This window comes from Chaetura pelagica, unplaced genomic scaffold (assembly GCF_000747805.2).
Source record: "Chaetura pelagica isolate M959 unplaced genomic scaffold, ChaPel_1.0 scaffold50, whole genome shotgun sequence".
Classification (NCBI taxonomy): domain Eukaryota; kingdom Metazoa; phylum Chordata; class Aves; order Apodiformes; family Apodidae; genus Chaetura; species Chaetura pelagica.
In genome coordinates, this window is record NW_009952366.1 from 316,340 (window position 1) to 340,566 (window position 24,227).

Consider the following 24,227-nt stretch of genomic DNA (forward strand, 5'->3'; position numbering starts at 1 on the left):
AAAGCATACACTCAGCTTATTTTAAGGAGTGACAATGTATAACTCTTAAGCCTTGTAAGGTCACAAAGAACAACAAGCTCTCTTCTTTGAAAATCTACAAACAGCTGACCTTGTTCACACTCTGGGGCAATGCTCATCCTCCTTCTTATCACTAAGTTGCATCTCACAGTTGTGGAGGACAGTTGTGAAAGACTATGATGTTGCAGAATGCAACAATTGCTTTCTGAGGTTAAAGTGAAGAAATGTTCAGCTTCAGACTAGTTGAATCCAAATTCAACTTGGTCACTTTCTGGGCAAGAAGCTTACAGTAACTTTGCAGTTGTTTTTTGTATCTTCATATGACACCATATTGTTGATATATTAATCAATAGTGTGTAAATATATTCATATTAAAATCTATGTAGATATTGAGTTTCAGAAGAAAATATTTTGTTTAAGATGGTTACAAGAATCAATTCTCTCAGCCCCAATGAAAAGCAACAGGACATTGGAGAGACCAGAAGCAGCACACTTACAAACACGAGGTTATCATTCAAGTAGAAGAAATTGTTACAGTGTGTCAAACTCAAAGTTCCCTCACATGAAGATGCAACCAAAAACAGTGGTGAGCATGAAGACACTCACACCACGTTGTTGCTCTAGAGGTTTATGTTTAACCACACTATTCCAAAAGCAGAGTATATAATTATACAGCAGACAAGAAAAAAGTACTTTGATATTGTCTGCAGTAAAACAGGTTTAGCTATTACCATAGATAGATCCTTTTGCTAAGCAATTTATTTAGTTAAAACAGATGCAAACTGTGTGCCTAGATAGGAGTTGTTTATTGCTCTAGAGATGGGAAAACAATGTTTTTGCAAATTGGAAAGCTACATTAAGTTATGACTATAGTTTTGAAGAATCTAGAATGATTCTAAATATGAGCCTTGACAAAAGGATGCTCTAAGTATACCAAGAAAGGGGCAGAGTTTGGTCCAGGATGAGCCTTATGAATAATTCTACTAAAGCTGTGGAATTTACAGGACCTTAAGTGTTCCCAGTTGTAGAAGCAACATCCAGTTCTTGAGTAGGTGCCCACTACTGCCTACAATAGAACTGTATAAAAATTTGTAAATAAATTAACTGCTGTAGACAAACATCAACAACTGAAGTTTACAGATAAAAGTGTCAGACATGGATTAACAGTATTCTTAAAAGAATCAGTAGTATTTGGTTGAGCAGTCACACTTGATAACCTGAATCAATTGTAATCAGAAATTCAACTACAAAAAGAAGGATTAATTGTATTTATTTTCCTGGTGTTTAAAATCACTTAATTCAGGTGATTGTAGCATCATTATCTCTAAGATAATGGAGGACATTTAGATGCTATAAAATCAGGAGAAAGCTCTTCCCATGTTCTAGGCATCCATAGGGAGTACTGTGGCAACAAAAGTAGCTATAAAATAAATGTCTACCTCAACATGACATGTATAACAACACAAGTTCCTGGTATTTTTTAGGTAGGTACCTGTTATGTGCCTATCAATGCAGAGTGTGACATTGCAGAATATGACTATGTATTCTAAGCAGAATATTCTAGTTCTTAGTTGTAGCTTGGGTAAGTGTACAGTTAGAAGAGCTTGAATTAGACAGGAATCCAATGAAAGAAGCACTTTATTGTTCATCTGGTTAATACCATTCATTATAACTATGAAGTAATGTATCCCTAATCACAGTAACCTTCCCTGTTAATAACTAATATTTAAAATTAGCCTGCACTTAAGGTCTTGAACTCTAAATAAAGGTTAGATGTGGAATTGAAATACATTATTTTTCTTGCTCATAAGGATATGGCTTGTTTCCTTCATTTGAAGTTTACTTGCTCTACATCTCAGAACTTTTACAGATACAGAACTGGAGGAGATGAATAGCTGATGGCTCATGCGTCATGAGTCATCTCCTTACTCCAATGAAGTATGCACTTACTGGCACAACCAGCATAAGACAAACTAGTACCATCCTTTTCAGACAACATTCTAAACTGCACAGTGTAAGATTCCTCAGCTAAATTGTCCCTTACAGTCAGATGACTACTCTTGCGTTGCCTTATGGTTTTTGAAATAAAGTAATTGACTAACCCTAGAATACCAAAGCATGAAATCCATTTGGCAAAACTGGGACATTTTAGTAAAAATTATGCATGAACACTAGGACTTAAGCACCTGTGTAACTGGAAAATGAGGAGAATAGAATATCTTCAACCTAGTTTATGAAGTGCTTCATCTTAACTTCTGAAGATTACTCTTTTTGCCTTTTAGCTAATTTCTGTTCTCAACTTGCACTGAGTCATTTTTTCCATTACTGCAAGCTACTCTGTTTTTATTGGATACTTTCAATCTAAGCATGTTCAGAACATCACAAGTTCAAAACTATGGTTTAAAGCAAGATAAAATTTGCTGAAATTAACATTTAAAATGAGCCTGAAGCAAGAGTTATGGCCTATCTACTACAAAAAAACCACAATAACCCTGCATAATACTTCAGCCCCAAAATATAAATTTAACAAATTCCTTCTTTGTCATCAAGTAACAAATGACAACAGTTCCGTCAGCTTTTGGATGGATGTTAGGACCCAATATATAGATTTTTATTGTGAGGGATCTTAATTTATACCATCACAGTTTTAATTTCTTTACATAAAGCCAAGAATCTGAAGTAAAAGTGACCTACAGACTGTTAAGAGATCCTCTGTTTTGTTACATTACAAATAAAGTTTCTAGATGGCAAGCTGCAAATTTGTTTATTTAAAAGCCACTGCATTAAATACAAGCATACACTATTACAGAAAAACCTTACAGTTTACAGGATTGGATAATTTTGCACATTTGATAGTACTCTTAGTTTTTAAAGAGACATTTAAAAATTGGAGTAAAATTGCCCTAAAGAAGTTCTGAGTAATTATTCTTACCTAATTACTAAAACTAAATTCATCTGGTAAGGAAGAAAAAACACCACAAAAAAACCCCTCACCAGCACATGAACAGTGGACAACTTTTTATTCCAGTACCACTATAGCACCCCTCAATTTGCAGGTACAGATACAAATGGAGTAAAAACTACCTTTGACAGACCAGTAGAAGTGAAAATGTTATCTTCTTTCAACAAGAAACTGATACCAAAATGCAAGCTAAAGTAATTTTATGCATTTGGTTGTATTCCTCCTCTCCAAAATTATACACATCTTCCATTATGATGCATTTTAGAGCACAAATGAAGTCTTCAGAGGTCTGTACATAGTTTAGCATTAAGTGAAGTCACTGTTTCATTCGAGCTTTTGCAGGGTCTGTATGTCAGGCAGACTGTGGGATAAAAGCTTTTTAGTAACTCTGCATCATTGCAACACCTAGAACTCTAGACACAGACTGGCATCTCCAGAAGCATCTATATCCGCATCTGTGGAGTGATTCACGTTTTCTGGAAAAGGTTTCTGCTTTGATAGCAATAAATCTGCTTGAGTTCAGCAAAACCAGAAGAGTGTCCAAATGGGAAAGAAAAAAATAAATAGATGAACATTAGTTAGCATGCCACCAGAAGTCCTCATCTCTACAACCGCACTACTGAAGAACTATCCTGAGCATCTAAATCTCTGCATCCAATTCTACAAATGACTATTTTAAACAGACAATCTAAGCCATACTTTAATTTTAAAAATACTGTTCAAACAGATTTTTCATCAAGCCAGTGCCCCCACCTTGTCTTATTCTTCACAAATTCATCACATTTTTTAAAAAAAGGTAAAAGGCCAATCTAAGGCATAGTCTACTGCAAAATCTACAAAGGGATTGCAAAATAACCTATATATTAAATACTTGTACATCATTAAAGTTAAGAACTACATTTTAGATCATTACCTTGTAGAACAAAAAATACTTTGTAACAAAACTTGTCACTCTTTTCACATAAAATCTTTTATGTTTGGTATGCTGTTACCATTCTTCCTCTCCATTAGTTTGTCCACTTTATATGCTACACAGGAATTAAGACCTCTTAAGGTGAGTACAACTTCTGTCCAAACTAACTTTGCAGTAGATGGGAAGACTGTAACACATACCTGCATACCAAAGAAATTAGCTCTCAGGTCCAGGAACAGGCTGAGCAGAGACATATCCCTTCCCTTCTCAAAAGACTAAAGCTCACATCCTTGCATTTAGACTGGAGAAATATACTGAAATTTGCATTTAGATCAGAGAGAAAGTCTTTTCTTGTTGTGACTAATGAAACACCACAAGCTACCAAGGTCAATGTAACATTAAACAGCATTCTAAAACTGTCTCCGTTAAATGAACATAGTTTAAAAAAAGGTCAACCAGAATACAGCAGGAAAAAGAAGACTGGTACCCAACTGCAGTAAGTACCCAGTCACCATGTATTTACTTGGCTTCTATAGATGAGCACTTGCAGAAGTGAGAATTCCTTAGGCCCTATAAATCAAAAGCCACGTAAATCAGATTAAAAACTTAAGTAGAAGACAGCCCTCCTATATTTATTTCATCTAGAAGTACTCAAAGATTAAGCAAGTATCTCCCTGATAATTCAGTGATAGAAGTAGCACAGCCTTCCACTAGGCACGAGACAGCTGGCATCCAAAGCTACTTTATATACTTTAAAGACAGCTAACCTTAGAAAGTAATGCGATGTTCATTCTGTCTACTCCTTGACAACTGAATCAGAAAGGCTGTGAAACCCATGCAACAGCAGCTTCTTATATTCAAGGCCCAGCTGAAGTTCGCTTGTTTTTTAAGTAATTTTAAGCAAATCACAGGTCTGCTTTGTCTTTCACCTTCTTAATTATCCTCCAAAACAGCACTTTCCAGCAAAAAGAATTCCTAATCTGTGACCTGGATATTCAGAAAGGATCCTAACCATTCTGCACATGTATGCCATTGTATTAGTTTTTTTGGAGCCTTAGGGCACAACTACAAAAGCTTTCTTTCTTTAAAGGGAACATCTGAATACAGCTACCAGGAGTGCTGAAGGAGGCTGCATGATTCTTCTTCCAGTTCATGTAGGAGCCTTAGGAACACATTAGCAGAACTGTTGGTAGTTTGCCTGCATATATTCCAAGCTCTCTGCTTTTGCTTACAACTCAGACTTTTGTCAAAAACAAGAGCTGAGTAGTGCTAGTTGCAAACCTCCAGCAAAGACTGAACTACACAGCAAGCTTTCACACAAGACAGAAAATACCTACATCAGTTAGATGATGGTTTAGTAAGCTTAAGTAATCCTCTGAGAACAGTAGAGAACAATGGCAACAGAAATAATACAATTCCACCCAGTTATTGTCTTTAACTTCCAAAACTAAACCAAGAATGGAACAGTAAACATTTCATAAAGTGACAACACTTACACTGAGCCTCAGTGGAGCACTGATTCATGGAAGTGCCATTTATAAGCATGTCGTTTCTGACTTCTACTTCTCTAATAGCCCTTGTAGTTCAGCAATTCCACACCGACCTCTCAGACTGCAGGTAATCAGTCACTGCTGCACATGCAGGAAACTGTGCGCATGAAGTTGTCAAATTATCCTAGTTTCCGGCCAGTCAGTCTTTTTAAGATCTGATTAAATGCTAATTAACAATAACTCCTTGAACAGCAGCCACAGAAGTAAAGGTTGTGAGTTTGTTATTTTAGGGGAGGAAAGGAAACTAGGAAGGGGAATATTATGAAGAAAAGACTTATGTAAAAAAAAACCAAAACAACTTCAGCTATCAAGCAGTGTCTTCATACAAACACTTGCTGGTTTCATGGAAAAGATCTTTGAGTCACAGACTGAAAGCAAATGGCAAATGCTAGAATCAACTGTCATTTTGTTGTTGAACAGAAGAACAGTTATGAATTTGCCTCAGTATTTGTCTCCAGGAATTCACAGCTGCTTGGCTCCAATTTCCATCTGCAAAATGAGTAATTTCCATTTTAGGAGACCAGCTTGCAGGAGGTCAGAGCAATCTGGCCATCCTTGATTACAAATCATGTTTGGTTCCATGCTGAAAGATCTGCTTGTGCCAGTACGTGCACAAAATATCACCTTAATTCCTCAAATCAAGTGTAATAGAACTTCATCAGCTGAGGCAGAAGTTGCACTAAACTTTACTACTGGAGAATTTAACATCTGCTTCTTGCAGTTTTACCTCAAGTTTTGGATAATGCCCTATCCCAGTAATGCTGAGAAAGTGTTTTGGCTTCACACATTCAAAGACTTTTCTACCTTCAAATTCAGTGGTCATGTACAACTCAACATATGCTTTCTCATTAGCAAACAGAACACGTCCATGTTTCTCCTTTCCTAAAGTCCTTTGAAAGAACTCGGGAAAAAAAGAAAAAGTTATTCCTGTCTTACAGCACTTAGTCAATGTACAAAGTGTTATAACTACTAGCATAATATAGGAAAGAATTGTGACAACACAAACAACTCACAACTCTTTCATTGTATGTGGTATGTGTATTGAATTCACAGGTCAAACTCAACACAAACATAAATTAGAAAGGACAAAGTTAAAGCTTGCCAATCTGAACACTATTCAAAAAAATTACTACTCACATACTTGCTTGAACTCCCAATCTCAAAAAGAATGCTGTAAAATTTTATTGCATCAAAGATACAGAGACATAATTAAAGCCAAAATTTTAACAGTTTTATGACTGAAGAGTACTGTTCATTTATCAACGCTACCAAAACTCTAGTAAAAACAGTATGGAGAACTAGTAATAATATGGAGATGTTACAAGTCAACTACATCACTACTGTAGATCTTTCAGTTCTAGAGCACTTGCCTATTCAACCCTGAACTGAAGGGATGTGTTAGTAAACAATGTGACATGGAAACACCTCTTCCTAACAGCTACAAAGAAAAGCCACTCAGAATGCTAAGAATTATTAACTATAAACACAGTTTACACTTGAAATGGGAGGGGAGAAAAATATATACACAGCAGTCTTAAAAATACACTACCACTCTCTGAGCTAGAAACTAAAAGTTCAAGTGGAATTAACAGATCTGAAAGTCAGATGTCTTCAAATACATATAAAAGGAGACAATCAAAAACACCAAGTTTGTTCTTATCTATAACATCTTGATGCTTCCTGATAAAGAGTATCAATTTCTGTTGCAAAAATTTAACTTCTAACTACAGCATCTTCTGCACAAGTTTTTCACTGAGCTTTAATTTGACATTGAAACTCCTACATCCTCTACCATAACCACTCCAGTCTGACAATTTACACTCATTCAGGGAGATGCAGCACTTCCTTTTGATTCTGGCTGTTGTGGACATCACCTGTGACAGAGACAAAGGGTACATTTGTACCCAATGACAAGCCAAAACTCTCAGGTTAAACAGGCCTCAGAACATGCATTCAAATCCAAGATATCAAAGTAGCCAGAACTACTGGATCAGCTGCAGAAACACACACCTTGCTGGCTAAAGAAAGGATTCTTTTGGTATGATGGACCAGTCCATTTAGCCAGTAGCTTGCTGCCTAACTGCATTTTTCAGTTTAGACACAATGCCAAAATGAAGGTGCAATTTTACAAACTGAGCGTGGTATTCATCCCTTCCACTCCCATAAAGCAGATGGGGTACACAAATTACCCTTCCTTAGTTATTCCAGTAGGCCACCAACAGTCTGCTACTCATCCTTCATGTATGAGCATAATCTTGTAAGCAGCAATTTTCCTTCAGCCTGCATCCTCTTCTAAATTGGCAACAGTATTATTGTCATATGACTGAAGTGTTTTGGGGAAGGAGGGAGTCATACTTTCCTCCAAGATACTGACAAATTTTGCAGCTTTCACAGGAGTGGTTAATAGCTTTTTTCCAAGCATTATGTTATCATGGAGTCAGGTTCCACCAACTGATAAAACTCAGTCACTGAAGTATCTGGAACTTCAAGTCTTACATTAAGATATTAAATTGCAGAAGGCCCACACATTGTGCCTAATGGGGGAAAATTATCTGCATCTTAACTGCAGAATTTCAGAAAGAATTTCAGAAAGATTCTTATATAAAACTTCTAAAGCCAGAGCATTACTGAAATTGGACTTCACCCAGAAATATCTGAGATTAAGAAGGTAAATAGCCTAACAGAATCATCAATATTCTCAGAGAATCAAGACTCACTGGAAGTGCCAGAAGCCACTTCACAATCCACACAGTGAGAGAGATCCACATAATTGGCTTTACAGGAACAACTCCTCACATTCTGCTATTTCTCAAATTAAGCAGAGTTAAAACATTCCAGAGAGAAATTTATCATGCAATCTTGGTTTTGGAGGGTATTGGAGTCTCATCTTATGTATGTACCTTCATGAAGTCAAGAGAACCAGAGGTACAAATATCTTATGTCTCAATCATAGAATGCCAGGTTGGAAGTGACCTCAAGGATCATCCGGTCCAACCTTTCCAGGTGATACTATAGTTTATACGAGACGGCTCAGTGCCTTGTCAAACTGAGACTTAGATTCCTCCACATTGGACGGTTTTATCCCTTCCCTGTGGAGAATATTCCAGTGTTTGATTTTCCTCATGGTGAAAAGTTTACCTCGTGTCCAATTAGAATCTCCAATTAACTTGTGCCCATTATCCCCTTGTCTTTTCCAAGTGATTCCTTGTAAATGGGGAGTCTCCACCTTCTTTGTAACCACCATTTAACTACTAGAACATGGTAATAAGGTCTCCCCAAAGCCTTATTTTCTCAAGGTTGAACAAAACCAGTTTTCTTAGCCTCTCCTCACATGGCAGGTCCTCCAGTCCTCTGATCATCCTTGTAGTCCTTCTCTGGACCCTCTCCAGGCCACCCTCATCCTTTTTTTAGAGTGGGGACCAAAACTTAATGCAGTATTCCACGTATGGTCTGACAAGCACCAAGCAGAGCAGAATGATGACTTTATCTTTGCTGGTGATGCCCTTGCTGATGCAGCCCAGCATCCTGTTGGCTTTCTTTGCCATTGCAACACAGTTCACTCATGTTGAGCCTGTTATCGACCAAGACCCCAGGTCCCTTTGCACAGGGCTGCTCTCCAGCCAGGTGGATCCCAGTCTGAAATGCGCTTCTGGGTTACATGTTCCCAGGTACAAGACCTTACACTTCTCCCCATTGAACTTCATTAAATTCCTGCTAGCCTGATTCTCCAGTCTGTCTAGGTCATTCTGGAGGGTGGCCCTCCCTTCTGTAGTGCCAACCCCTCCACTCATCTTGCTGTTGTCAGCAAACTTCATCAGGGTGCTCTTGATCCCAATATCCAGGTCCCTTACAAAGATGTTACATAGCATTGGGCCCAATATCAATTCCTGGGGAACTCCACTTGTGAAGAGTTGCCAGTTTGAGGAAGGAACTATTTACTATCGCCCTCTACGTACAGTTTGTCAGCCAGTTCACCACCCACCACATAGACCACTTGTCAAGGCTGTAAATGAGCCAGTTTCTCCAAGAGGATGCTGTGGGGGACCATACAAAAAGCCTGGGAGAAGCCCAGGTAGACAATGTCCACCACTTGCCCTGCATCAACCTAGCAGTTTACTTTGTCCTAGAAGGTGATCAGGTTTGTCAAGCATGATTTGCCCCTTGTAAATCCATGTTGGCTTTTCCCAATCACATGTTTCAGTTGACTTGTGACAGTCCCCAGGAGGATTTGCTCCGTGACCTCTCCAGGGACTGAAGTGAGGCTAATGGGTCTATAACTACCAGAGTCCTCCTTTGGACCCTTCTTATAGGCTAATGTCACCACCATCTTTCTCCAGTCTTCAGGGACATCTCCCAATCTCCACAACTTCTCAAATATTATGGAGAGCAGCTCTGCAACAACATCAGCCAGCTCTCTCAACACCTTCAGGTGGATGGTATCCAGGCCCATCAATTTGTATGGGTCAAGCTCCTGTAATAGTTGACACACCAACTCTTTCTTCACTGATGGCAGGTCAGTGTCTGCATCAACCTGGACTTTTCTTCCTATGGCCTGGGACCCAACAGCACTGGTAAAGACAGAGGTGAAGAAGGTGTTGAGGATTTCTGCCTTTTCAGCATTGTTGGTGACCAATTCACCTCTCCTGTTGAATAGTGGGCCAATATTATTCCTCTATTTCTGCTTGTGGTTAAGGTATCTGAAGAACCCTTTCTTGAAGTTTTTGATATCTTCAGCCAATGTCAGCTCAAGCTGAGCTTTTTACTTTCCTAACTTTCCTAACCTCATCTCTGCATGTCCTGGAAATGCCCTTGTAATTTCCAACCAGTAATGTTTCACTTTTCCACCTCTGGCATATTTCCCTTTTGGTTCTGAGCAGACTCAGAAGGTCACAGCTAAGCCAAAGGGGTCTTTGCTTAGCCTACTTCCCTTACTTTTTGATGGGATGAACTGGTTTTGCTTATCTATATCAATGGCTGCTGATACTACCAAAGAAAGGAAACAAACCTGCAACAGACCTTTCTCAAGGGAAGAAATCAAAGTAGGGCACATGCTGGGTTTCCATAAGCATCAGCACATTGTTTAAATCCTGACAGACACAGACTTGAATTCAGAGTCTGCTTTTATAACTCTGAAAACACAAATAACTACACTGTGCCTCATAACTTCTAATAAATAAGCAGCAACAGAATTGGATTGCCAAAATCCAGTTTCTACAACACAAGGATTGTGGAGGACAGAAAAAAGGGGGCAGTTTGCCTGAATTTAAAAAATTCCTCTCCCTCTGTCACTGTTCTATCTTCTTATGAGGGCAGTATTTTCTACCCTGTCTTCTCTTATGCCTGCTTTTGTCTAGGTTGAAGAACATACTCAAAGAGCAATTTATGCAGCCGTACAACGTAATATGGCTTTCATGAATCACAGCTACCAAGGAGGCGTACAGAAGTATATTGATTAAAAAGTTAGTGATGTCATTCCTAGTTAACTGACACTCCTCAGTTTTACAGCCTATCACATGAGCTCAATTGTCAAACATCTCAAGTCAGACTTTAAACCATCTTTGTTTTAAAAACTGAAGGTTCTGGCTTGAGGTAAAAATTATTTCAATAACCAAGCAATAGTTGTTTAAGCCACAACACAGCAGTCAAAAAAAGTTGACTTAGGCTGTTATTTGGTTAAATTTTTCACAAATACCAAGTACTAATAGAATGCAAAGCATGTTATCAAATACATTGTCAGCAGTGAAACATTACAAAGCAAAATGAGCAGGAAAACACTCCAGGAAAATTCTCCCATATAAAAGTAATTTAATTAAGCTATAGAAAATACTATTATATAATTATAGAAGTGAAGAGTGTTCAAAATCCTAGAAGGAAGAAATTAGGACAGCAAAGCCTTACAAACCCAGTCAAGAGGGTTTTTTTCTTCAAAAGACTAAGAACTTGTTATTATATATGCAGGTAAGCAAACAGCTGCTGAGATACAAGGTACCTGGAGGATCTCCAAAAAGGGGGAAATTACACATCACCTCTTCAAGCAAACACTTGAGTCATATCTCTGTGTAGCTGATGATAAACCATGTCACTGAAGAATCTACAGCTCCAATGCCAACAAGGCTTCTTAACAGAAAGCTCCTTTTAAGTGCTGTTTGCTCTTTTATGGGGATCCCCATAGTTTGCATGCCTTTAACTTCTACTGATGCTTTTAATTTATACACTGTATTTTAAAAAACAAAACAAAACACACTTCAACAGAAAAACATCTTTAATAAATCTACTATGATGTAAGATTTGCCATGTCTGATTTTTTTTTATTTTCATGTTTTAATCTACCATATACAACTGACATGTCACTTACTCTAAAAAAGAAAGACAATTAATATAATAATCAGCTTTTAAAGTCACTCTTATTAATCAAGTATTTTGTTTTAGTAGGCTTTTCTGACATTTGCAAAGTTTCTGTTAGTCAAACTGAAGTTGTCATCCAATAGCTGACCTTATGTTAGAAAGAAATATACATATATACATCAGAAAAACTCCTCTATTTTGATGTGGCTTGTGTCAGAGAGCTTACCAATTATTAGCTTCCAGAAAGCTACAGTAACTTGTTCACAGCAATTCTCACATGGGTGGGCTTCTTGCAGCACGAAGAGATGACAAATTTTAATCCCCCACAGATGCGTCATCCAGTCAATCCGTGTGCTACATCAAAATATGAAACTTCACCCATTGCAGTGTCCCCCCTTCATTTTGAGTTGTGTATTAATTTATTTCCTTTGTTGCACTGAACATGGAGATGAGATGAGCACCATCTTGGGTTACTGTACTATTCCTGCCTTGGTGATGTGATGGGAAATTATGATAGAATCAAGAGAAAATTTAAGTCACCAAATGGTTACAGGAGGCTTACTTGAATTCCAATAGGAAATTTTTAATCCCAGGCAGAAATTGGGACGGTCTCAAAAGAAGCCTAGATAACGGCACTTTGCATCAGGAACTAGCAATTCCTACAGCATTCTACACATAGCACACTTCTTAAACTGGACAAACTGAGCTCATACATACAAGCCTTAATTGGTAGGCACAAAAGAAGGCAACAACTTAAAGTAACTGGCTAATCAGTTATAGGACTCCTATCATCTTACCCAGTATAACCAGTTACTGAATGTCATACCTGCTGTTTAGGTTTCATGTTTATTTTATATAGACTTTATAGATTGTGAACTGAAAAACGCTGCCTAAGAAAACTCTCAGAACTCCAACAGTAACTTTACTGAAGAACTGCATTCAACTCTACTCAAAAGCCACCTTAAATATTTGTATTAGTCTTTAATAAAGTTTATTCAGGATGGTAGTTCTCACTGAAGGCAATGTGACATTCAAACACTTTGGGGAAGCCTCTAGACTTAAGCACCACCAAAACCAATAAACTAAACCTGAATACTAGCAAACCTCTAACTAGCAAGAAGATAGGTAAGTCCTTCTCAGGCATGCTACGACAGTACCACGGAATCACCTGGCACTTCAAGCCTACAAGGCATGTTTCTCATCTGTGGTATACTCACATATATCCATACAGTATGGCTTTGCTTTTCTACAAACTGTGGGGAAAAGTGCTGCTTAAGAATTTAGATAAACTGAATGGACTCCAGCAGTTAAGTTTTGAGGGTTTTTTTTTTAATATAAAAAGCAGAATCTCAAACTGCCACAAAATAATTGTGTGAGGCAAAAGGGACAGCAAGATGGAAATTGGCTTTCCTCCCAGTGACATAAATACCTTTTCCTGCACATTCCCCTTCATGGAAATTAACGAATTGCATCTGACATGGCGGTGCTACCAAAGAGGCAGAAGTAATCTACCACACCATCATGTAAACTGAGCATCTGACACTAAATATTTTTACTTAATGGTAGTCAACTAGCTACAACTATCAGTATATGAAACTTGGCCTCAGCAATGGAGAGAAAAAGGAAAAAATGCCTAGTCTTCATTTAGCTTTTTAAAAGCAGCCCCATCATAAGACAACATTATCTTTAACACTGCTTAGATGCTAGAACAGCACATGGATTCCAAATTCAACAGCCTTATGAAATTAGATTGTCATAGCTATTCATTAGTGTAGAGTTAATGCATTAGAAAGAATTAGTTAGAAATTACTAGTTTTAGGTGAAGGATATAGACATTAGCACCAGGATAATCTAATAAAAAAAAACACCTCTAGAGAAAATCAGGGAAAGCATAAAACAGGGATTTTCAGGAATTTCAGGAAAGCAAGTAATAGCTCTTTTAAAAAAGAATTCCTATACACAAGCATCCAGAGTTTGCCTGTGTTTCCATACTTCACATCAGTATGTGGAGTTGCATCCAGAACTAGGATATGATGCCAAAGCACAAGTACCTGCCTCTTTCTGAATCCAACCTGCAGCTCCTTTAACCTGGGTCTTTTCACAAGCTATTACAATCTATAAATTAATTTGGATTCCCCCTCCACTTTATATTCATTATGTTTATATCTGCTGCTATTTGTGTACAAAAAAGAAAATTTTCCTTACTCTAGAAGCATCAAGCGCAACATTTTCAGTAGCATTTACTTGAAGCAGTCAAGTATTTTAACAAACAGCAGAGAAGGTATTCCAAAAATCCAAAAAGCCACTTGAGCTTGCAAGTGCAGACCTATAATTATAGTCAACACTTTCACTATACTATGGAGTACAGAATCTTCTGCAATTGCTGAGAAAACAATCGGAGAAGCTCTCCCCCAGAATAGCTTCTTACATGGGTCAGTAACTGATAAAACACTTTAATCAAATATGTAATATGTCTTCCAGCATCCACACTGAGTCTTGTCTTTTAAACAGTAGTTTTTAAGTCATCACTGCCGTATAGGTAATACCACAGCTATAGGTAGAACTCATTTACACAATAGCTTCACGAGCTTTCCTTGAAGTCATATATGACAAATCAGACATAAGTCAGGTAGGCTGTGGATAAGATATGAAACTGCATATTAAAGGTAAAAATATAAATAAATTATTTTGCATAAAAACAAGGTTGTGGGCAGCTCAACTAAAACAGAGGGCCATTTTATACTTGTCAGTGACATTCTTCAATATTTTCTAAATATATTAGAAGTGTAAAGCACAAGCCACTACACATGTTAAGTTACTCTCTTAGAGAGATGGGGAAAGTTGTTTCCCTCCCTAAGCATACAAATACCTGGTAAGCACTGTGATATACAAGTACTGGCATTCAGTATCACTATTATACAAGTTTAGCTACACAAAAAAAAAAAAAGAAAAATACAAACACAAAGCCAAGCATTTGGCTAGACTGTCTGCCATGCGAGTAGAAAATAAGTGACTAGAAAGGCCTCTTCAGAGATTCACAAACAAAATCCCACTGACAGCCACAGTATTAGCACAACTCACCCTCTCTGCACTGCTATACAGAAGCCAAGAAACTGACATGACACAAAAATTCTTCTTTCAGAGATAGTGTTAAAAATTTTCTACTAAGTAGGAGACAAAGTGCAGACTTCTCATGAGAAACAATCTTTATCACTAGGACCTAAAATAATACAAGTTGCAGTAGTTGAAAAAATAAAAGTGGTAGCAAAATAAGAACTTTGGCAAACTTCCTGAAAATATTGGTTTATATGGTTTGATAGAAAGGAGATTACTAATTAACAAAAAGAGGCCCAATTTTTCCCCCAGGCACAATGCTGTCACCTCAATCTTCACTTTTCACTTGGACTACAACCTAAGGCAATGTATTTTTGTAACTTCACAGCACGTACAGCACCTAAAGCACCAGGCTGGATTGATTTGAAAACATTTCCAAAAGAACAAGTTAGTAGAACAAGTTGAAGAGCTGTTGACTCTTAAATTAGATTTAAAAAATAACTTAATGCTGCAACAGCAATAAGCAGGGTTACTTATATTTGATAGAATATAGGAAAGGTAGTAAAAATTAAGACTGATCAAGGAGATAATACCAAGAGCTTTGGATTGTTTCATCATTGGGATGGGTGGGGACACACTTTTGGAAAATTCTCGTTGATTTCATTAAGATTATGCATTTAATTAAGCCTACTCATTCAAATATAATTGCATACACTTGTGAACATACTGCAAGCAACAACGCTTCTGTTAAAACTTGGGATGACATGCTCTGAGGCTTTAAAATAACAAATTTTCCACTTCAGTAACAGAAGCATAGGTTTTCAATCAAGAATGCTGAAGTAAATTTCAGGACATTAGTAAGCCAAAAGTTTCAAAGCCAGAAGCCTGAGATGATATTTTGGTTTTTAAACGGGCCCACTAAGATCCCAGATTTGGCAGAGGAATGCAGCTTCTCAGTGAAAGCTTCATCCGAATTGAGTGTTTCAGAAGGTAGCACTGACCACATACATCAGTGTACACACTTGTCAGCTGTGTTCACCTTTGTTACCAGATGAAGATATTGTATATTTTGCCTTAGACAAATATCCAGCGCAAGCACAGAATTTTAAGAAAAATACTGTTAGGTATTTAAAACAGACCTGTAAGTTCTGAAACAAAACTTAAGTTTCACACTGCTAGTATTCATCCTAGTCACTCTGTGAAATAACCAAAAAATAACAGGAAAATAAAATTCACATGAAAAGTGGCAGTCATACTTTAGATCCCCAACACAAGGCCATGCATGTAATGCCCTGATATACAAGAAACCTCAAATACTCAAGTCTGTATATAGAAAACACATTGCTTACTCTTCTAGCTTCACTGTCAAGATGGTAAAACACCAAGAGCAAAACTAAATAATCAATCACCCAAGGACTAAAACTTGCACCGTAATCACCAATGACTGGCTAACTGATCCTGTCAAAGAGAATTGTCATAGTTTGACCTTGAGAGCATTAATTACAACCATAACATGGGAAAATAAATCAAAGGATAATTCAGACCAATTCAAAAAAATTCATAAGCCCCCTGAATGTTCTTCTAACAACCACAGCTTACAGATATTTTAGTATCAAAATACATGGGTATGTGCCAGTTACAGACCAAAATTCTACCTAGAAAGGTTGGACCAGATGATCCTTGAGGTCTCTTCCAACCTGGCTTTTGATGATTCTATGAAATGTAAAATTAAATTAATCAGAAGTTATATACTTGCAGCCTTGAAGACAAACCTACTTCTCTATGTAGGCCCAAGAAGAGGCTGCCTTTGCTGGTCAAGTTTTTCTCCAGAGTTTCACCTCTTTCTTAAAGCCAACTTCACTAACAAGACTTTTAGAAGCCATTAATCCAATAAATATATTGTTAATGGTGTAAGTGCAAACACCACTCAGGCATAAATGAAACAGTGTTGTTCAAAGACTTCATCCTATTGCTCTAATTCTAGTTTCATAAATGAGTTGTCAAAGATTCAGTGTTTCCAGGGTAACCACAGTGGCTGATCCAGTGTTCTCAGAAAAACCCAAACCAAAACAACAAACCTGAAATGGAAAAGCTGAGTACCAGGTCTTATCAAAACAAAGCATTTAAAAAAATTAAAATCAAGAAACACTTCCCCTCTGGCCCCAAGTACCCTGATCATCTTTTGCCCTCTTGTTCTATCCTTACAGTCTTAAAATTACTAGAAAGGAAACAGCTGAGGAATGCTGCCAGTCTTATGCCATGCTTTCCACTGACTGTCATTTCAGGAATGCATATAGGAAAGTAAAACAGCTTGGAATGTCTCCACCCACTCAGGAGCATCAGAAGCTGCCCAGCTTACTGACAGCTCCACTGTCTTGCAGTTGTGTTCCAGTTTGTCTTTTTATGGCTGCCCAGATCAATGAAGAAAGACATATTGTTAAGCACTGATGTAACATTTATTAGGCAAATGTCCTCTTAATGCTGCATGTTCCATACGCAAACACTGCATGTTCCATACGCATATACTCTGTTGATACTACAGTATGGCAGTAACAAGGTATAGTTTACAATTTCTTGGTTGCAAGAGTCCCAGAAGGGTGTACTCATAATAGAGTTGTCCAAACCCATCACTACCTCATTCCTTTCAGAGCATATTAGATGGTCTAACTTGCCTGAATATTTTCTTGGATAAAATATAAGTATTTGGTAGAACATCTGCATGTTCCTCATTTCTACTCCTGTCAGCCCAGTCTCAGGAATAACAATTACACAGAAAGAGGCAAGGAAGGAGACAACAGAAGTGTCTTAATAGCCAAAGTAACAGCTTCAAGAAAGAGAGCAAGTGAGTGTGAGCAAAGGAATAAACAACTAGAAGAACTGGCCAGGAGTCTGTAAAACCATCTGTTCCAACTGAAATTTAACATATACCCTTAAGCCTGGAATACATATCCTTTGTTTCAAGATCTAAGTTGTACCTCTGCTAATGATGTACACTGACTACTACTGTCTCCTAGCCTCAGATTTAGCTAACACATGGAAATACAGTAATTTCTTAAAAAAAACCCAAACACACTTGCTACTACAATGTCAAGACCAAAAAGGCCTCAAATCAATCTTGTTCATCAGTTTTATTCATACAAGAGCACATCTCACCTACTCTTAGAAGGCTCTTTTGATGCTTTCTCATGGAAGTGTTCTAAAACCACCAAGGATGTGTCAGAATACATAGAAAGTCATAGTAATGTTTTACTGCAAATGCAGCATTAATGCTACAGCAAAATTCACAGCTACAGACCAGCAGAAATTGTCCCTAAACGTGAGCTTTGGTAAATACTAAAGCCTTACCAGCTGAATTCATCCTTACTCTAAATGTAGAAATTTTCCTCCATGACTAGCTAAGTTTAAGCATTCTGATAGTTAGACTAACATGGAAAGTAATATTACTTAAAATAATTAACATATGCTAAAATATACTTGGGTTGTTCTATTTGTGCACAAGAAATACCCATAGCTATGTAACCAGACACACAAATCCCAGGTTCAAACTTGACAGACAATGAAAAGGCCAAGAGAAACTTGGAGTCAATAAATCTATGAAGGTGATTGCTACTTGTTGCTTTTATAAAACACTAAGCAGAAAACAATTATTTTGAATGTAGCTTTTAAAATTGTTATACTTCAAGTATATTACGAAGAATCACATTTTTCTCTTGCTTCAATTTCAAAAGATAAAAAGGCCCCAAAACTTAGATGACAAGACCAATAGGAAGTTAACAAGTAGTAACTGTAGAATCTGAACCTAGCTACTGTAACTATGCAGAAAAAGATCTATGGGCCACACAAGAACCAACTCCTATTACAAAGGGGATTTTAAACAAATATGCCTCTGTAGTCTAATCACTGAGTGAAGTCAACATTACACTTACTTCAGGACTCAAAAGCTGTGCTTTATTGTACAGATAGAAAATTTTAAATATACATCAAGATAACTTACTAGAATCTGAGTAAATGAATCCAGAATTCTCAGCTCTATATCATCTACAATGAGAGCATTAGGAGGTTTGGTGGGTAGGAGGTTGCTTCCCCTCCAAACAGTGACATTTAGGCACCAGTTTCATACCTAAGTACAAACTTTTCCGTATGAAAGCAAGTTCTCTTACTTGAGTCTTGAAAATTTAACAAGTTTACCTTATGTACCAGTATTTTCACTCTTCAAAAGAGTCAGTGCAGAAGTCATAGCCAGGAGGTTACTATGATAGCCTTGAGCTTCTTCCATAACTTCCTTACCCTTGGTTGTTGGGTGCTGCTGCTATGATGCAAACACCCTGGAGATTTAAGACTGCAGCAAGCTGTTCTTTGCTCTTATGACTTGACATGCCCTGCATGCTGTGACCTAAGCTGAAATACATGACCTGTGTTATCATTCATCAAAAAGGATCCCGACAGTGCAGCCTTAATACCCTCTCTATCAAATTCTAAGGCAAAGGGATCCAACACTGGTAGATTTTACCCCGCTTTTTCGTTACTCCTTGCTGTCTGAAAGGATGTTGTAACAAGAATGACAGTTGGTGCCAACTGTAACGGTATCCTTTACTGTATCAGGTGCTATAAGCATGCCACCAGGAGTCCTGGCAGAATTTTTCACAAACTATTGCAGAAACTCCCACAAAATAAGGTATTTTTTTACCCAAGAGATAAATTCCATAGAAACCACAGGAAATACTAAGACAGCAATAATAGTCCTTAATGAGTTAGAAAGAATAAGTTTCTCAGCATCTTAATTACTGCTGAGGAATCAACACAGCAGAGTCCTACAGCAGTGGCATAAAGTAAAAATTTCTATTTAACACGACATACTGCTATGCCTGAAAATGAATACATAACTACAAAGTGGATAAAACGGTCTCACCTTAATATTCAATTTAGTACTTGAAGAGTTGCAGAAAAACAGTGATCTTTGCAACTAAGAGATCGCCTCTGGGGAACTCTCCTTAATTAAACTGTACTTGCCCTAGGTAAAAAAGAGCATATGAATACTTCATTAAGGATAAGAAGCCTCTCTTGCTGTTCAGCCTTCACCAGTGACAACACCTAAAGTACTCAATGATCTCCATAAAAACAGGCAAGACAATTTCCCTTATTTTACCTCCAAAGCACTGTTCTCCCCAGGAAGAAGCAAGATCAAGACAGCAAGACATGATTCTTTCATGCTATATGGTAGAATTAGGCCACAGCACCCAGCTTCCTCCCCCAGACAGAATGAGGCCAAAAAACAGGTTACCACCTCCTAAGTCTGAGAAGCCTCAAAGAAAAAGGGCAGCCAAAAAGGAGGCTGCATAAATTGTCATACCTAACCACAGATTAATCTCAGCTGACTTCTTTATCAGGAGCTTGCAGGTACTCCACAGTGCACAGCCCATGCTCCCATGGGAGCAGCATGCACAGGAAATCCAGCCTTCCAGGAAACTGGTCACATCATGGTCCCTTCCCACCACATGGAGCCTTCCCATAGTACCGCCCAGAATGGGTGGGCTCCTCTTTCCTGTACAAAACTCTATATAACTTTAAGACAAACTACTTTCAGTCACTTCAGCAATAAATTCCAATCAGAACTAGTAAACCAAGTCCTCTTTCATGGAGTGCAATGAAAGAGGAGAGAGACCAAATTCTGAGGAAAGATAGGTGTTAAGCTTTCGGGATAACAGAATTAAATCCCACTACAAATAAATATGTCTGCCCTAGAAGGGAACAGGTTTTATTGAAAACTGCATATAGTCTCTTCTTAACATTATTTCAGAATACACCACTTTTCTGACCCTTTACAGAAGCTATTGACCTGCAAGGTCAGAGCTCACCTTTGGGCTTCTTTTTTCTCTCAAGTTGTCCTTACGGCAGACTAGAAAAACTGCACAATCTGTAAACTAGATCTCATCCTGCATGACAACTGTCTGGGAATGCAATATTTTAAAAAATTCAACTTCAGCCTCCACTTAAATTAACAGAAGAGACATCCAATTGTAAATTCAAAGTCTAATTTAAAAGCTTTCTGTTCTTACAGATATACATGCACAATATGTACACAATAAGAATACATACTACCCTGCTGCAATATCCTACACTATACATTATCTACCATAGATAGAAAGATGATATACCCAGTTTTGTCCTTTGCACTGAAGGCCTAACCAGAACTTATGCAAAAACAAGTTCTTAAAGAGAATGAGGTTTGAACCCAACATTGCATACTGAAATAATCACCATCTAATGACACATTTTTCCCCTTCTGCAAGACCCTTAACTCAAAGAAATTTAAATGGCATGTCATCAGATACAATGCACCGATGACCATGCATTTATGTGCATGCAAATATAAACCAAAATCACTCATTGGCAGAGCCAACAGATGAAGAAAGTACTCGCATATATACTCTCCTTCTTCCTACTTCTAAGCCAATTGTATTTTTTTCTCTTTCATATGCATTAAGAGAAACAATCCTACATAAAGCTTTTTGATGGTGATGGCTTTCTTCTCCACTGATATAGGAAAAGTTTAGCTAATGGCTTTAGTAACAAAGCTTGACGTTCTGTTAAAAAACAGATCTGAAGCTCACTAGATCTTCAGGATGACCGGTACTATCCCCTCAGCACTTCCAACCACTTGGGCTGTAGAAAATAAAACACACCATTATTCTCTTCCTGTAACTCTCATATATAGCAGGAAAAACAAAGGCTGAGTAGCATATTAAATATTTCATTCTACTGCTATTTCAGACACATATATTTGGTTCTCAGCAACTGCAAAAAAAATTAGATGCAAGAAAAAAAGGACACAATCCAAAAAAGGAAGAGTCACTTTTTTTTGAGGCCACACCTGGAGTATTGTGTCCAGTTTTGGGCACCTCAATTCAAGAGAGATATTGAGATGCTGGAGCAAGTACAGAGGAGGGCAACAAAGCTGGTGAAAGGCCTAGAGAATAACTATTATGAAGAATGCTTGAAGGAGCTGGGAATGTCTAGTTTGAAAAAGAGGAGGCTGATGGGAGACCTCATCAGTCTCTACAACTACCTGAAAGGTCATTGCAGAGAAGTTGCTGCCTGTCTCTTTTCATAGGCAATTAGCAACAGAACAAGAGGAAATGGCTTCAAGCTGCAACAGGGTAGGTTTAGACTGCACATTAGGAAATTTTTTTTCACAGAAAGAGTGGTTAGACACTGGAATAGGCTGCCCAGGGAGGTGGTTGAGTCACCAGCCCCGGATGTGTTAAAGGGTCGTTTGGATGTGGTTGTTGGTGGATATGGTTTAGGGGAGAACTTTGTAGAGTAGGAATGATGGCTGGACTCTGTGATCCCAAGGGTCTTTTCCAACCTGAATAGTTCTATTATTCTATCTTTGTTGAGATAAATTTATTCCTGTGAAGCAGTGAAGTCTCTATGGGATCTGGCAGACAATACAAATAACCACACCAAACAAACAAACAAGCAAGCACAAAGCAACAGCAAACCACAGCAGTCTGAAACACAACAACATGGACTTCAGTTCAATTGACATCAATCAGTCAAAAACTCTGTCAGGAAGAGTGACAAGTTTTTGAGGATTTTCCCTTGGAATAGATACAGCTTTGTCCCATGCCACAGCCAAACCTGATAAAACGAGTTCTTGTTATAGACTGCATCATGTACAATTTGCACCTTTTATATGGCACATTAGAGGAAAAGAAGTCTGATTGCTAATAACAAAGTGAAATCATTCACAGTGGGTCATGGGCAGAGGCTTTTATACGCATTTTCTTCAAGAGCAACAGGATTGTAACTTCACAATATATCTTATTCACTTTTAATATTATAAAACCAGAAAAGGCCCTTGAGTATCACTAGAGGAAGGGAGGAAGAAGAGAGAGAGCAAGAGTTTTAGCAGTGATGTAAATCTTCACCTCTGTTCCCTTAGACTTTGCTCTTCCAAACTGCAAAGCGACTACAGGTTAAGAAGAAGGGGAGAATAAGCTCAGAATTATCTTGATTAAAGCTCTGTTCTATATAGTATCAAAAACATTTTGCAAATGTCATCTGGACTTCACAAGGAGATACAACACCATTCTAACAACAGAGTTAAACCAAATGTCATCCCTTTCTACCAATCACTGGAGCACAGTAACTTGCCAACACGATGACCTAACCAGTTAAGGTCTGACATCTCATACAGAGTTCCCCGGAAGCATGAAGCAATCATAACTTGATTAGAGAAGAATAAATACATAAAACCTCCCTACTAAGTGACAAGCTAGCCTGAAGTCAGGTAACCGTGCTGCAGTAACATGCTGACAGGCTTAACCACAACACACATTCATTCTTCCAGTTCAGTTCACAACTGAAAGTAAACCAAAAGCCTTTACAGGGGAGCAAGTGACAACCTATACACAGGAAATACAGCAAAGAGTAATAGAATTCTGTTATCTTATATTCCAGAAGGGCTTCTATTCAGTACTGTTGGGCAACTTACATATATAGAGACTTACGTCCTTGAAAACAACTATATGGGACAGATAAAATACATTAAGCACAAATGAGGTGGTGAATTTAAGAAAAAGCACTGTGTAACAACATCCTGATCACCTCACCTAATGATTTTTGGGAAGATTTCTATTTGATCAATCTACATCTCGACATAATATATATTTTTTTTTAACTACTGAACAGCTTCTAAACTTAAGAACAAGAAGGGAGCCTATCAGAGATAATTTTCCCGCTATTTTGATATTCAGTGCACCTAATACTGTGTGGAAGCTTTTGGCCTTCTAGAGAAACAAAAACTATTCAGGCAAACCCACATTATCTCCGGATTGCCACAGCCTTTCCTTATTTGGCTAACGTTTTGAGATTCCAATCAGACTGCTATGAAGTTCAACATGCACAAAGCATCCATTTTGAGGAAACTTCACAGCCAGTTTCCCTTCCATTCCCCCCGTGCCCCAAGTGAAAGTTACCTCCCTCAGCACCAACCCACCCCCCCCATACTCACACCAGAACAAAGCAATATGGATTCGGTTTATTACTGCTCTCCAACGATACAAAAGAAAAATTTAAGAGCCCTGCTCCCCACAAAGTTCAGCTTTCACACTGCGGCAGAGGCCATCACTAAAGAAAGCAAGCAGCCTGTTATTGATACACGTTTCTATATTAGGAACAAAACATTGGTTCCCCTTAGAAACCGGAGAGAAATAGATGATCCACCTCTCCACAAGCCCGCCCGCACACACACACACACACGAGCGGGGTTTAATCGGCTCAACTGCTGCGAAACCGGGAAGAGGGGGGCGGCAGAAAACTGCTCCCGGGACCCCGGGAAGGCGGCAGCCGGGTTAGCCCCCCCGGGGCCGAGCCCGCCCTC